This window comes from Pimephales promelas, chromosome 10 (genome assembly GCF_988280905.1).
Source record: "Pimephales promelas chromosome 10, fPimPro1.hap1.1, whole genome shotgun sequence".
Taxonomy (NCBI): domain Eukaryota; kingdom Metazoa; phylum Chordata; class Actinopteri; order Cypriniformes; family Leuciscidae; genus Pimephales; species Pimephales promelas.
Window position 1 is genome coordinate 6,334,150 of NC_142778.1, and position 11,702 is coordinate 6,345,851.

Sequence of the window (11,702 nt, forward strand, 5' to 3'; positions counted from 1 at the left end):
TTGATCTCAGTCTCGACTCGGACTCGACTCTCTTTTGTCTCAGTCTCGACTCTCTTTGGTCTCAGTCTAGACTCGGACTCGAGTGAGCTGGTCTCGACTACAACACTGATATTGCGCAAGGAAATAATAATGATAATAATAAGTGTTTAATATTTGATAAACTGCCCCTGTTTGTGTGTAGAAAAATAAAAAAAAAATTGTTTTACTGCCAGTAATGTTAATTTCAGCTACTTATGGATGTCTTGTGTCAAACAGTATTTGTCTGAGTTCTGGCACGAGTCAAAACAGCCTTTTTAAATATATGCTTAGAAGTGTTGAGTTCATTTTAATTGTATACATCATTATAAAAAAATCCCTAAAATAGTTGACACTTTTCTTCAAAGTGATTGCAATGCAGAACAATGTTCTCACTTTCTGTGGAAAGTATTCTCATTTACCCTTAACATCACAGGCTACACTGTAAAAAGTAATTGCTGATTCTACTTAAGAAAAACTAGTGAATTTAACTTACTTTAGAAACTTAGTTGATTTAACTTGATTACACTGTGTACTGTGAACTTTTAGGTGGATGCAATAGTCAAACTAAACAAATCTAGTACATTGTACTTAAGATTGGTAAGTGTATTGTACTAAAGGCATTTTCACACTGTTGCAAATTTCTGGAGCACAGAATTTGGATAGTAATAATAATAATAATAGTGAAATTAACAACATTTTTAGTAAATACCATACAATTAGTTTGAAAATAGTTAATAGGTTAATATATAGTTAATAGGTTCTAAATCTTTTTTTCCTGCACGCTTAAAAAAATAACTGGGAAGATAAAAAGCAAGCCCATCGGCTGCTACTTCACAGTCCTTTATATTTTTAGTTACAAAGCTTTATATATTTACTTTGGTTATTAAGTTTCAGCATAAGACGAAACAACTCGGTTATTTTTTTTTCAACTCGCGCATGCGCATTTGCGCAATTGGACGGTTGAACTTGAGGAAGACGTCCAGACGAGACGAGATCGACGAGGGACTTCAGCTCGTGTTCGGGAATGGATGCGGCAGCAAAACTAGGTATGCTAGCCTCTTGAACAACTATTTATCAACTTTAATGTCATTGTATAGCTTAAAAACAGAATTTATTTTGCTCATTGTGCAGTAAGAGGAAAAGACACACTGAAGTAACGTTAGTTTTATGTCGAATGAGACCAGTTGAGACAAGCGGCATAAATTACTAGATTAAAAAACGATTTTTACTGAACACGTGTTTTATATTAGTTACAGTTTGTATGCTGTGTTAATCGTTTAAGTTTGGGGTTTATCTAAAATGTAAAAACCCTGGCTGTGCGGCCTAGATAACTTAGCAGCTAACGTAACTTTCCTTCTTTCTAGAAAGTTCAATGCTCACGTGTCGTTCAAATGAAAATTAATTACATGACGCATTAATTAAGAAGTGTAACTAACAAGCAGTTATTACCTTATTTTGTCTTTATTTTGTGACAGATTCGCTCAACGTTTCATCAATAAATTCAAGGCTAAATCTGGAGATATTGGCTCCAAACTTAAGATTCTGCAGCAGATTCAAAATGACGTAAGCTCATCGACATATTATCACAATTAACGTTATGTCTCGATTGCAAAACATATGTTGCTTTTACTGTTGTTTTTTGCTCTGACATTTTGCTAGTATCGAGTGCTATTCAATATACATTTTTATAACTTTGCAGAAATCTAATATCAATGCGGAACGAACATCGTTCTTCATCATGGCCTACCACTACTTTTCGAGGAGGACCACAATGATTTTTACAAGACATCTTTTGTAAGTATTTTCATCACTGATGTGATTCTTGTTTAACAGTCTAACTGTTCTTCAAACAGTTGATATCTGGCAAGAAGAAAGGCATGAAAAACTGTCAGGACAGTGAAACAAAGTAAGGGTTGGAGAAAAGAAAGTGAAAGATAAATTAAGAGTTTAGAAGAAAAAAGACAGTTAGAAGATACATTTTATATTAGTTTTAATTTATATAACCGGCCATCAGTTTTATTTGTCTTTTCATGCAGTGGTTTGATGAATGTTTTTCCCCCTGGATTCACTGCTGTGTCCTCTTTGAAAAGGCCTTTACATTTAGACACAAAGGGTTATTAATTTAGTTTCATATTTTAATGACTATGTGCTCTTAAAGGGATAGATCACCCAAAATGAAATGATGTTGTTATTTACTCACTCTTATGTTATTGCAAACCTGTTTGAGCTTCTTTCTTATATTGAACACAAAATAATATATTTTGAAGAAGTTCGGTAATCAAACAGTTGAGATTAGCCATTGAGTTCCATAGTTTTTTTTTCCCACTATGGAAGTCAATGGCTATTCTCAACAGTCTGGTTACCAACATTCATCAAAATATCTTCTTTTCAGTTCAGCAGATGAAAAAAAAACCTCATACAGGTTTATAACAACTTGAGGGTGAGTAAATTAAGACAAGATTTTAATTTTTGAGTGGACTATCCCTTTATAGTAACACTCCACCATTTTGTTCCACATTAAACTATGTTATTCCCTTAACAAAGACGAGTTGATGAATACCTCTCTATGAATACCTCTCTCGTCTCAGTGCCTGCACTCAATCGCTCTGGTGCATGGAGAAACATTGTTAGCACTTAGCTTAGCCCAGTTCATTCATTAGGATGCAAATTGAGATGAAGTTAGAAGTGACCAAACACCGCCATATTTTATTTTGTGTCGCCATACTTGGCCGTGTAACCACATTTGAATAGAGAAAATGTGGAGAGGTTTGGTCGCTTCTCTGTTTAAATAAACTGGGCTAAGCTAAGTGTTAAAGTGTCTCTGCACGCCAGAGCCATTGAGTGCACGCACTGAGACGACAGAGGTATGTATGAACTCGTCTTAGTAAAGAGAGTAACATAGTTTAATATGAAAAAATAGTGGAGTGTTCCGTTAAAATATGTCTTGTTCTATTACCTAATTTTTGTTATATGCTATTCCCATTTTTAGGACTGTGATGACAATGAAGATATTTCCAACATTGAAATGTATTCTGACAGTGATTACCGAATCGTCTGCAACCGCTGCCATACCCTACTCCCTGCATCTTGATGCCACAACAACGGCAATTATTCTGGAAGGTACAGTGGTTGTGGATGATCTTGAAAATCTTCCACAAGCAATGAGCTGCCTTTAAAGGAACACTCCACCATTTTTTTTACATTAAACTATTTTATTCCCTTAACTAAGACAAGTTGTTACATACCTCTCTCGTTTCAGTGCGTCGTACACTTAATTTCTCTGACGTGCAGCGAAACTTTGATAGCCCTTAACTAGCCCTGTTCATTCATTAGGATCCAAGCAGTGAAGCTACCAAACACCTCCACATTTTCCCTGTTTAAATACAGCTACACGAGTAGTTATACGACCAAGTATGGTGACAAAATAAAATGTGCCGCTTTTCTAAGCGTGTAAAGTGGAGAACTACAATGTATGGCGGAATAGCACTTGAGAGCGCTTCGACTTGGCACAGTAATATCATCACTACTGATGATGAGAGGATTTTTTTAGGAATGATGATATTACTGCGCCAAGTCGAAGTGCTCTCAAGTGCTATTCCGCCATACATTATAGTTATCCATTTTACACTGGTGTAATCATACACCATTCTCGGTCATGTAATTACTTACCAACGTGTAACTGTATTTAAATAGGGAAAACGTGGAGGTGTTTGGTCGCTTCTAACTTCATCTCTTTTTGGATCCTAATGAATAAACTGTGCTAAGCTAAGTGCTATCAATGTGTCGCTAAAGCGATTGAGTGCACGCACTGAGACGTGAGAGGTATGTATCAACTCGTCTTTGTGAGGAAATAACATAGTTTAAAGGGATAGTTCACTTTGAAATTAATTTTTGATATGTTTTATCTTCCCTCAAGGGCATCCAAGATGTAGGTGTCTTTGTTTCCACAGTATTTTCAATTTTTACATTTTTCGGTCAAACCTTTCTTGTCTGTCAGTCATACAATGGATGTTTAGGGGGTCCACGTCAAAAAGCATGCACAGAGAAGTCAAAATTAAACATGATTTAATGACTTGTAAATGTAAGTACACATTGATGGCCTAAGACAAGAAACGAGCGGTTTGTGAGAAAACTAACAGTATTTATATCGTTTTTACCTCTTGTTAACAGCCATGTTCAACTGATCTGGATCAGATGTCCAACTGAACCGAACTGAACCATGTCCAACGTTCCGCTGAAAGTGATCTCGCGCGCGTCTAAGTCACTCATTGTTTACACGGAGATTTCGGAAGTTTTACCTTTCACTGTGAAGATCTAAACATATTTAGATATACAGGAAATCGCAATAAAAAATGATTTCGATATATCTAAATATGTTTAGTGAACGGTAAATCTCTGTGTAAACAATGCGTGACGTAGACGCGCGAGATCACTTCTTGCAGAACGTTGGACATGGTTCAATACGGTTCAGTTGGACATCTGATCCGGATCAGCTGGACATGGCTGTTAACAAGAGGTAAAAACGATATAAATACTGTTCGTTTCCTCACACAAACCGCTCGTTTCGTGTCTTAGGCCATCAATGTGTACTTACATTTACGAGTCATTAAATCATGTTTAATTTTGACTTCTCTGTGCATGCTCTTTGTGGTGGTGACCATAGACCTGCATTATGTGACTGACAGACAAGAACGCTTTGACCTAAAAATATCAAAATTGAAACCACTGCGGAAACAAAGACTCCTACATCTTGGATGCCCTTGAAGTAAGATACAACATATCAAAAATTAATTTCAAAGTGAACTATCCCCTTAATATGAAATAAAACAGTGGAGTGTTCATTTAAGAGAACTCTAAAGAAAATTGTTCAGTACTGTTTTATAGATACTTCACTGTTTTTCAATTGTTGAAAAGAAAAAAAATCCTTATTTAAAAGGATGTTACTTGTTTGGTTTTGGAATAGTTTTATAAGAAGAGAATTTTAAAGAGAACTGTAGTAGGAAAGGAATTCTGTACCAAACTGTGTGACTTGCATGCTCTGCTTTCAACCACTTTGTAAAGATGTTAAAAACAAAGAAACATTGTTTTTATTGTCTTTAGTACTTTGTTTTTTTTCTTGAGTGCATTATGTGCTTTATTTCTAAAATGTTGTTGGCGGGCCAGTAATGTTTTAACATATTGTTGTTGAACAAATAAACATTCTAGTGGTTTGCCAAATGTGTTGTCTTTCTTTGTATTCTCAACTCAGAATTTTGAGTACAATTTGCTTGAGAAATTTAAGGCAATCAGTTTCCACACATTCCTCTAGTAAGTAGAACAAGCAGACATGTTAAATTAACTGTTTTGTGTAAGTTCTGCTTACAAATCTCAACTTAAATCTGTAAGTTGCCTTAACTTGAGATTATTAAGTTACCTGTACTCAAGTTTTATGGTAACCTCTACAAATACACAAGTTAACTCTACAAAGAAGTAGAGAGTAGTATCAACTCAAAAATGATGACCTAATTTGCTTGAAAATTTTGAGGCAATCAGTTTCCACAGCTTTTCCTAGTAAAGTCAACTTATTACTTTTTACAGTGTATAGATCTTATGTTATGATACCAAACTTAATTAAGTATGAAAAGAGCAAATATGTGGGCGACTGTTTCTTTTATATTATGTCTCCAGATAAGGAAAGCAACTCTAACAGACTGCTCTACTTTGTATGCTTTTTGATCTGAAAATATCTATTTGCTGTTTTGAAGTTTGTGTGTTTTACAAAAAATATTTCGTATGTGTTTCTAAATTATTTTAAAGGGTTAGTCTACCCAAAAAGGAAAAAAAAAAATCAAGTCATCATTTACTCACCCTATTGTCGTTCCAGATTTCTGTCCCTCCATTGACAGTCTACGTAGCACTTTGACATTTCAAAATGTTCGGTGATAGTTAACCTAATATAAAGAGCGGTTTAGTCCACATTTTCTGAAGAGATATGATCGCTTTCATTCATTCATTCAGGTTCATTCTCTTGTTACTCTGCACATCTGAGCTTCAAGAACCAATGAGGTTTGTTTTTGCACATCAAGCAGGGACGGTTAAGCTGATAAATGTTTGTATATGAAAAAAAAACTAAATTAAATCCGTTCATGAATGATGAATGAGGCATATATATAGCGCTTTTCACATTTAGGCTACTGTACACCCAAATCGCTTTACAGTCATGTCAGGGGTCTCTCCTCAACCACCATCCGTAGAAAATTTGGACTAAACTGCTTGATTTATAATAGTTTTATGATTTAAAGTGTCAAACTGGTAGTTGCGTGGACTGTCAATGGAGGAACAGAAATCTTAGATTATAAATATCTTAATTTGTGTTCCGAAGATGAACAAAAGTCTTACAGGTTTGGAACGACATGAGGGTGAGTAAATGATGACAGAATTTTCTTCAAACAGTTAATGAAGTCTTTCGATAAATTTAAGTGGTAATTTGGATTATAGCTTGATATTAGAGAGGACAACAATATATCTAACCAAACAAAACAAAACTCATACTATACATTCAACCTGATCACACACATTTAATTGTGTATAGATTGTGCATTTATCATTTCCCAACACATTCTCATCCTTTGACGTCATATAGGTGACGCCATATGACATTTAATCGAAATACTACGCACATGGCACCTGTTAACGTCAATATAACACGCAGAACCCAAGGCGTCATAAAGGTGACTGGCATCCATTAGCGTCAATATGAGACGCCGACCCTTCCCCAGACCTAAACCTACCCATAAAAGTGTGTGTTATATTGAAGCTATAGGGTGCCATGTGCGTAGTATTTCGACAAAATGTCATATGGAGTCACCTATATGACGCCAAAACAAATTTGCTTTTTTCTTTGTAATGAGTTTATTTTAATAAAATTGTTGCAGTTCATTTATTTTGGTTGCAAGTTTTTGAAACGGATCTTGCAGTCTAGGATTAATAAACAAAAATGCCAAATTCAATTACAATTAAAGCTGCAAGCAGCGATGGACGGGCCCTCGCACCTGTAGCGAGTCGGGGTGTGAGGCGCCGCGTTGCATATTCTGCAGCTCGGCCAGTGCGGCTGTGCATTTGCTATGCTTCTTCGTTAAAGGTCACTTCCTGTTGCCAGCAGGTGGCACTATGACTGTGGGTGAATGTCGGCATGTAGATTTGTTCAGGGCGGGACTCTTGTCAAAGGTGTAAAATTTCATGCATATCTGGGCTTTAACAGCCAAGTTACTACAACTTCCTGTTTCATGGCGAATCATCGACGCCATGGACACGCCCATCGACGGAAACCCGCAGATAGCACAACTTTACATCGTCAATGCCTTTAGAAGGCACAGCAGAAATGTGAAGTCGATCCGACTAAATCCCTAGGAGGAGTTAGTTAAAGTACGTAATGAGTAAATCATCCAAAAATGGCGGTAAAATTAGAAATGGCTGACTTACTGTTAAGTTTAGGGCATCGCTCCAAGAGACTTTTCTGTGCGTCTGGACATGGTAGATGTACCACAGAAATTTCGTACATGTCGGTCAAACATGCGACGGGGGCTGCTTCATTAAAAGTCACTTCCTCTTGCCACTAGGTGGCGCTATTAATGTGGGTGAATGATGGCATGTAGATTTGTTCAGGGCGGGACTCTTGTCAAATGTGTAAAATCTCGTGTAGATCTGGGCATTTACAGCCAAGTTACTACAACTTCCTGTTTCATGGCGAATCATCGACGCCACGGACACGCCCATTGACGAAAACGCGCAGATAGCACAACTTTACATTGTCAATGCCTTTAGAAGGCACAGCAGAAATTTGAAGTTGATCCGACTAAATCCCTAGGAGGAGTTCGTTAAAGTACGGAGTGTGTAAATCGTCCCAAATCGGTCGCCAAATTCAAAATGGCGGACTTCCTGTCGAGTTTAGGGTATGGGTTCTTGAGGCTTTTTTGTGCGTCTGGTCATGGTAGATGTACCACATAAATTTCGTACATGTCGGTCAAACAAGCGGCGGGGGCTGCTTCGTTAAAGGTCACTTCCTGTTGCCAGCAGGTGGCGCTATGACTGTGGGTGAATGTCGGCATGTAGATTTGTTCAGGGCGGGACTCTTGTCAAATGTGTAAAATTTCGTGCAGATCTGGGCATTTACAGCCAAGTTACCACAACTTCCTGTTTCATGGCGAATCTTCGATGCCACGGACACGCCCATCGACGAAAACCCGCAGATAGCACAACTTTACATCGTCAATGCCTTTAGAAGGCACAGCAGAAATTTTAAGTCGATCCGACTAAATCCCTAGGAGGAGTTCGTTAAAGTACGGAGTCTGTAAATCGTGCAAAAATGGCCGCCAAATTCAAAATGGCGGACCTCCTGTCGAGTTTAGGGTATGGGTTCTTGAGACTTTTTTGTGCGTCTTGATATGATACACGTCCCCACCAAATTTCGTGCATGTAGGTTGAACGTGGACGAGGGGCTAATTTTTTCCAATTTTCTAGGTGGCGCTAGCCTGCCATTTTGCCCCGCCCATCTGCGAAACCCACAAAATACAAAATTTTTCACCAGTCCTGACATGCGTGCCAAATTTGGTGAGTTTTTGAGCATGTTGCGGCCCCGAAAATGGCACTTACTTTGCAGAAAAAATAAAAAAAAATAAATAAAAAAAAATAACCCTAACAGTTTCAATAGGGTCCTCGCACTGTTAGTGCTCGGGCCCTAATTAATTGTATTTATTTGTGTTGTATACACTAAACAGTCCAGTACTTTATAATCTAACTCATTTTTTAAACATTTTTGAACGATGAAGATATCTGTGCCAGCCCAGACTGTAGGGTGACCACCTGCTAATAAGCCCAAGGGGGGACAAGGGGTATGTTTCTGAGGGACAATGTGGGACACTGCTTGGCGCGGCGGTGCCCCCACCCCACGGGCAGACTCTGATAGAGGTTTACCCATATCTAGAATTGTTACTATTGCCTTACTGTTTGTACATAAATAATTGTTAAAAAAAGCACATACCTTAGCACATGCATTAATAATGCCCTATTCCCTAAACATGTGTAATTGCTGATATATTCTCATGAATAGGCCAACCAATGTGTATTTGTTTTCTAAATAAAGATGAATATTTTGAACATTCAATGAATTGACAGCACTTCCACTTACGATTTACTTTAGCTATTTAATTTTATTTATTTTTTATTACAATTAATTCACTTTAAATCAATAAAAGTATAAAATTATAGGATTAACAGGAATTATAGTTGCTTAACACCACAGGAATAGTTTTAAAAAAAAGTCGAAAAAAAGTCTAAACTCACAACTCCAGAGGTTCACGGAATGAGAAGCTGCGCTGTCATGACAACAATGAAATAGTTGACATCAACCTAGTCGGCAGGTCACGTGGGAGTGGCAACCAGTCTTGATGAAGTTCACTTTCTACATTAACTAGTTCAAAGTTCAATTCACACATTTTAACATGAACTAGTTAAGTTCAAGTTTACACAGAAATGTAAGATTTTTCCCATCTTCACCGACCTCGTTATAAAATCCGTTTAAATTATCATACGACGCCTTTGTCGACGGCGGCCGCGGTGCGACACTGGTGGCTTGTGTTGCCAGATTTGGTGTTTTTTCGCTACATATTGAGCCCTGTTTACGGTGAGTTTTAGCAGGGTGTTCGCCTGGAAGGCTCTATAGAAATCTGGCACCCCATTGAACGAAGTTAAACTGAGAGAGCGTGCGACACCAGAATGAACGAGTTCACACGTTCATCAGGACAGGCAGTTAAAAAATACGTTCAGTTCACCCAAAATATGAACAAGTTCATGAACGTGAACGTGTTCAGGCACAACGTTTGGCTGCCTGCGTCTCGAGGATAAAGAGTGACCGACTTTTTTTTGAGCAAGCATTGATTATGCATGACGCGGTCTCAATTTGCGGGACGCATGAATTGGGCTTCAAACGCTGTACGCGGGACGGGTGGTCACCCTACCAGACTGGTCACTGGCCCGTCTGGCCATACACTATGAAAATATTCTGGCTCCGCCATTGGCAATGCATCTCTCGTTTTGAGTTCAAGTATGCAGTAAAGTGTCAACCTTTATATTTCTAAAGTCTTTTCATGTGTCAAATCCATCTGACACGTGCAAAGAGCTGTCATTTCAGTGGGCTGTGATTGTGTCTGGTCTTAAATCTGCAGGGTGTTTTGTGGGTGTATGGTGTCTGGTGTCTGCTCCGGGTTCTTGAGGGTAGTCTGTCAGCAGTTAGCACAGAAGGGGACACCAGCATCCAGATGGCTACAGTGAGTAAACTCTTCTCCTCTCACACATCAACTTAAACTTTCATCTGAAAGTTGAGTTTGACAGGATTTGAGTTTTTTTTTCTTTCAGAAGCATGTTTGTTGAGAACTCAGATTTACATTGAGCATGATGGTTTAATACAATTATGAAAAAAAGAATAATTTGATTTGCTGGTAACACTTTAGGTGCAATACAGGTGCACTAATACGCATTAATTCATGCTCAACTAATGCAAAGATAATACTGAATTAATGTAACTAATGATTATCTAAGCTATTCATGGATGATTACCACATTAGGAACTAATTAAGAGTCTGTAAGGTTAATGTATTAGTTCATACACGAATTGTTAATAATTAAATATGTAATTGTGGATTAATTCCATAATAACTCATTTTGTAACTAATAGTGTGAATTAATATGTTAATTACCAGAATGAGCCAAAGCCTTGTATTTCAACTTCCAGATAATATGACAGGTACACTAATAAGCATCAATACATGATTAATTACTTGATTGTTAGTGCAAATTCATGTGCAAATTACTACAATTACTAAATGACTAGTTAATAATGATGTGCCCCAACAAGTAAAGTCATAACATAATGATACCTTTTCAAATCATTAGCTATAATGATTAATTAAAGCAGACAACTGGAAGTTGAAGTGCATAGCTTTGACTAATTGAGGTAATTAACACATTAATTTACACGATTAGTTAATAAAATATGTTAATAAGGAATTAATACACAATGACGCATTGAATTATTAGTACACAACTTTATTAGTTGCTGATGCAGTAATCATTAATTAATGGTTTAGTTCTTCATTAGTTATACATTAACTCATGATTATCTGTGCATTAGTTAAGCATGAATTAATGCATATTAGTGCACCCGTATTGTAAAGTGTTACCGATTTGCTTTCTAAATTATTTAATTTAATTAGATATTAAGTTGTGTAACCATGATGTACAAAATAAAACAAAGTCCCTTACATTTTAATGTATCCTTACAGTGTAATTATACATTTTAAGTACTGTAATAATAATTAACTAGACATTTATAGTGTTAGGATTAGGTTTGGTTTAGGGTAAGTTGCATGTAATTATGCATACTTTATACTTTACTTTAAGATGACAACAATAGGAATTTTTTCAACCATTTAATGAAACTTATTAGTATTATTAATATTATTGTTCTCAGGACAGTTACACTACCTTGTCATTTGTGGAAACCAATTTTAATTCAGGACATTTATTTTAGAAGATGTTTATTTCAAGTCACTGTGCATTAATGCATTTTGAAATAAATTTACACAGAATCCAGTGCATAAAAGATAAAAAAAAAACAGCTCCGTTTAAAGATCCAACAGACACTCAAA

At 36.8% G+C, this 11,702-nt stretch overlaps 1 long non-coding RNA gene across 1 annotated transcript; it reads left to right on the forward strand.

The window, feature by feature from the left end:
• Positions 1 to 953: 953 nt before the first annotated feature.
• Positions 954 to 4,917, forward strand: LOC148977297 (uncharacterized). Its single transcript, XR_016169848.1, has 4 exons — positions 954 to 1,064; positions 1,494 to 1,581; positions 1,718 to 1,812; positions 3,008 to 4,917. It is a non-coding gene; the product is annotated as an uncharacterized LOC148977297 (long non-coding RNA).
• The last annotated feature ends 6,785 nt before the right edge of the window (positions 4,918 to 11,702 follow it).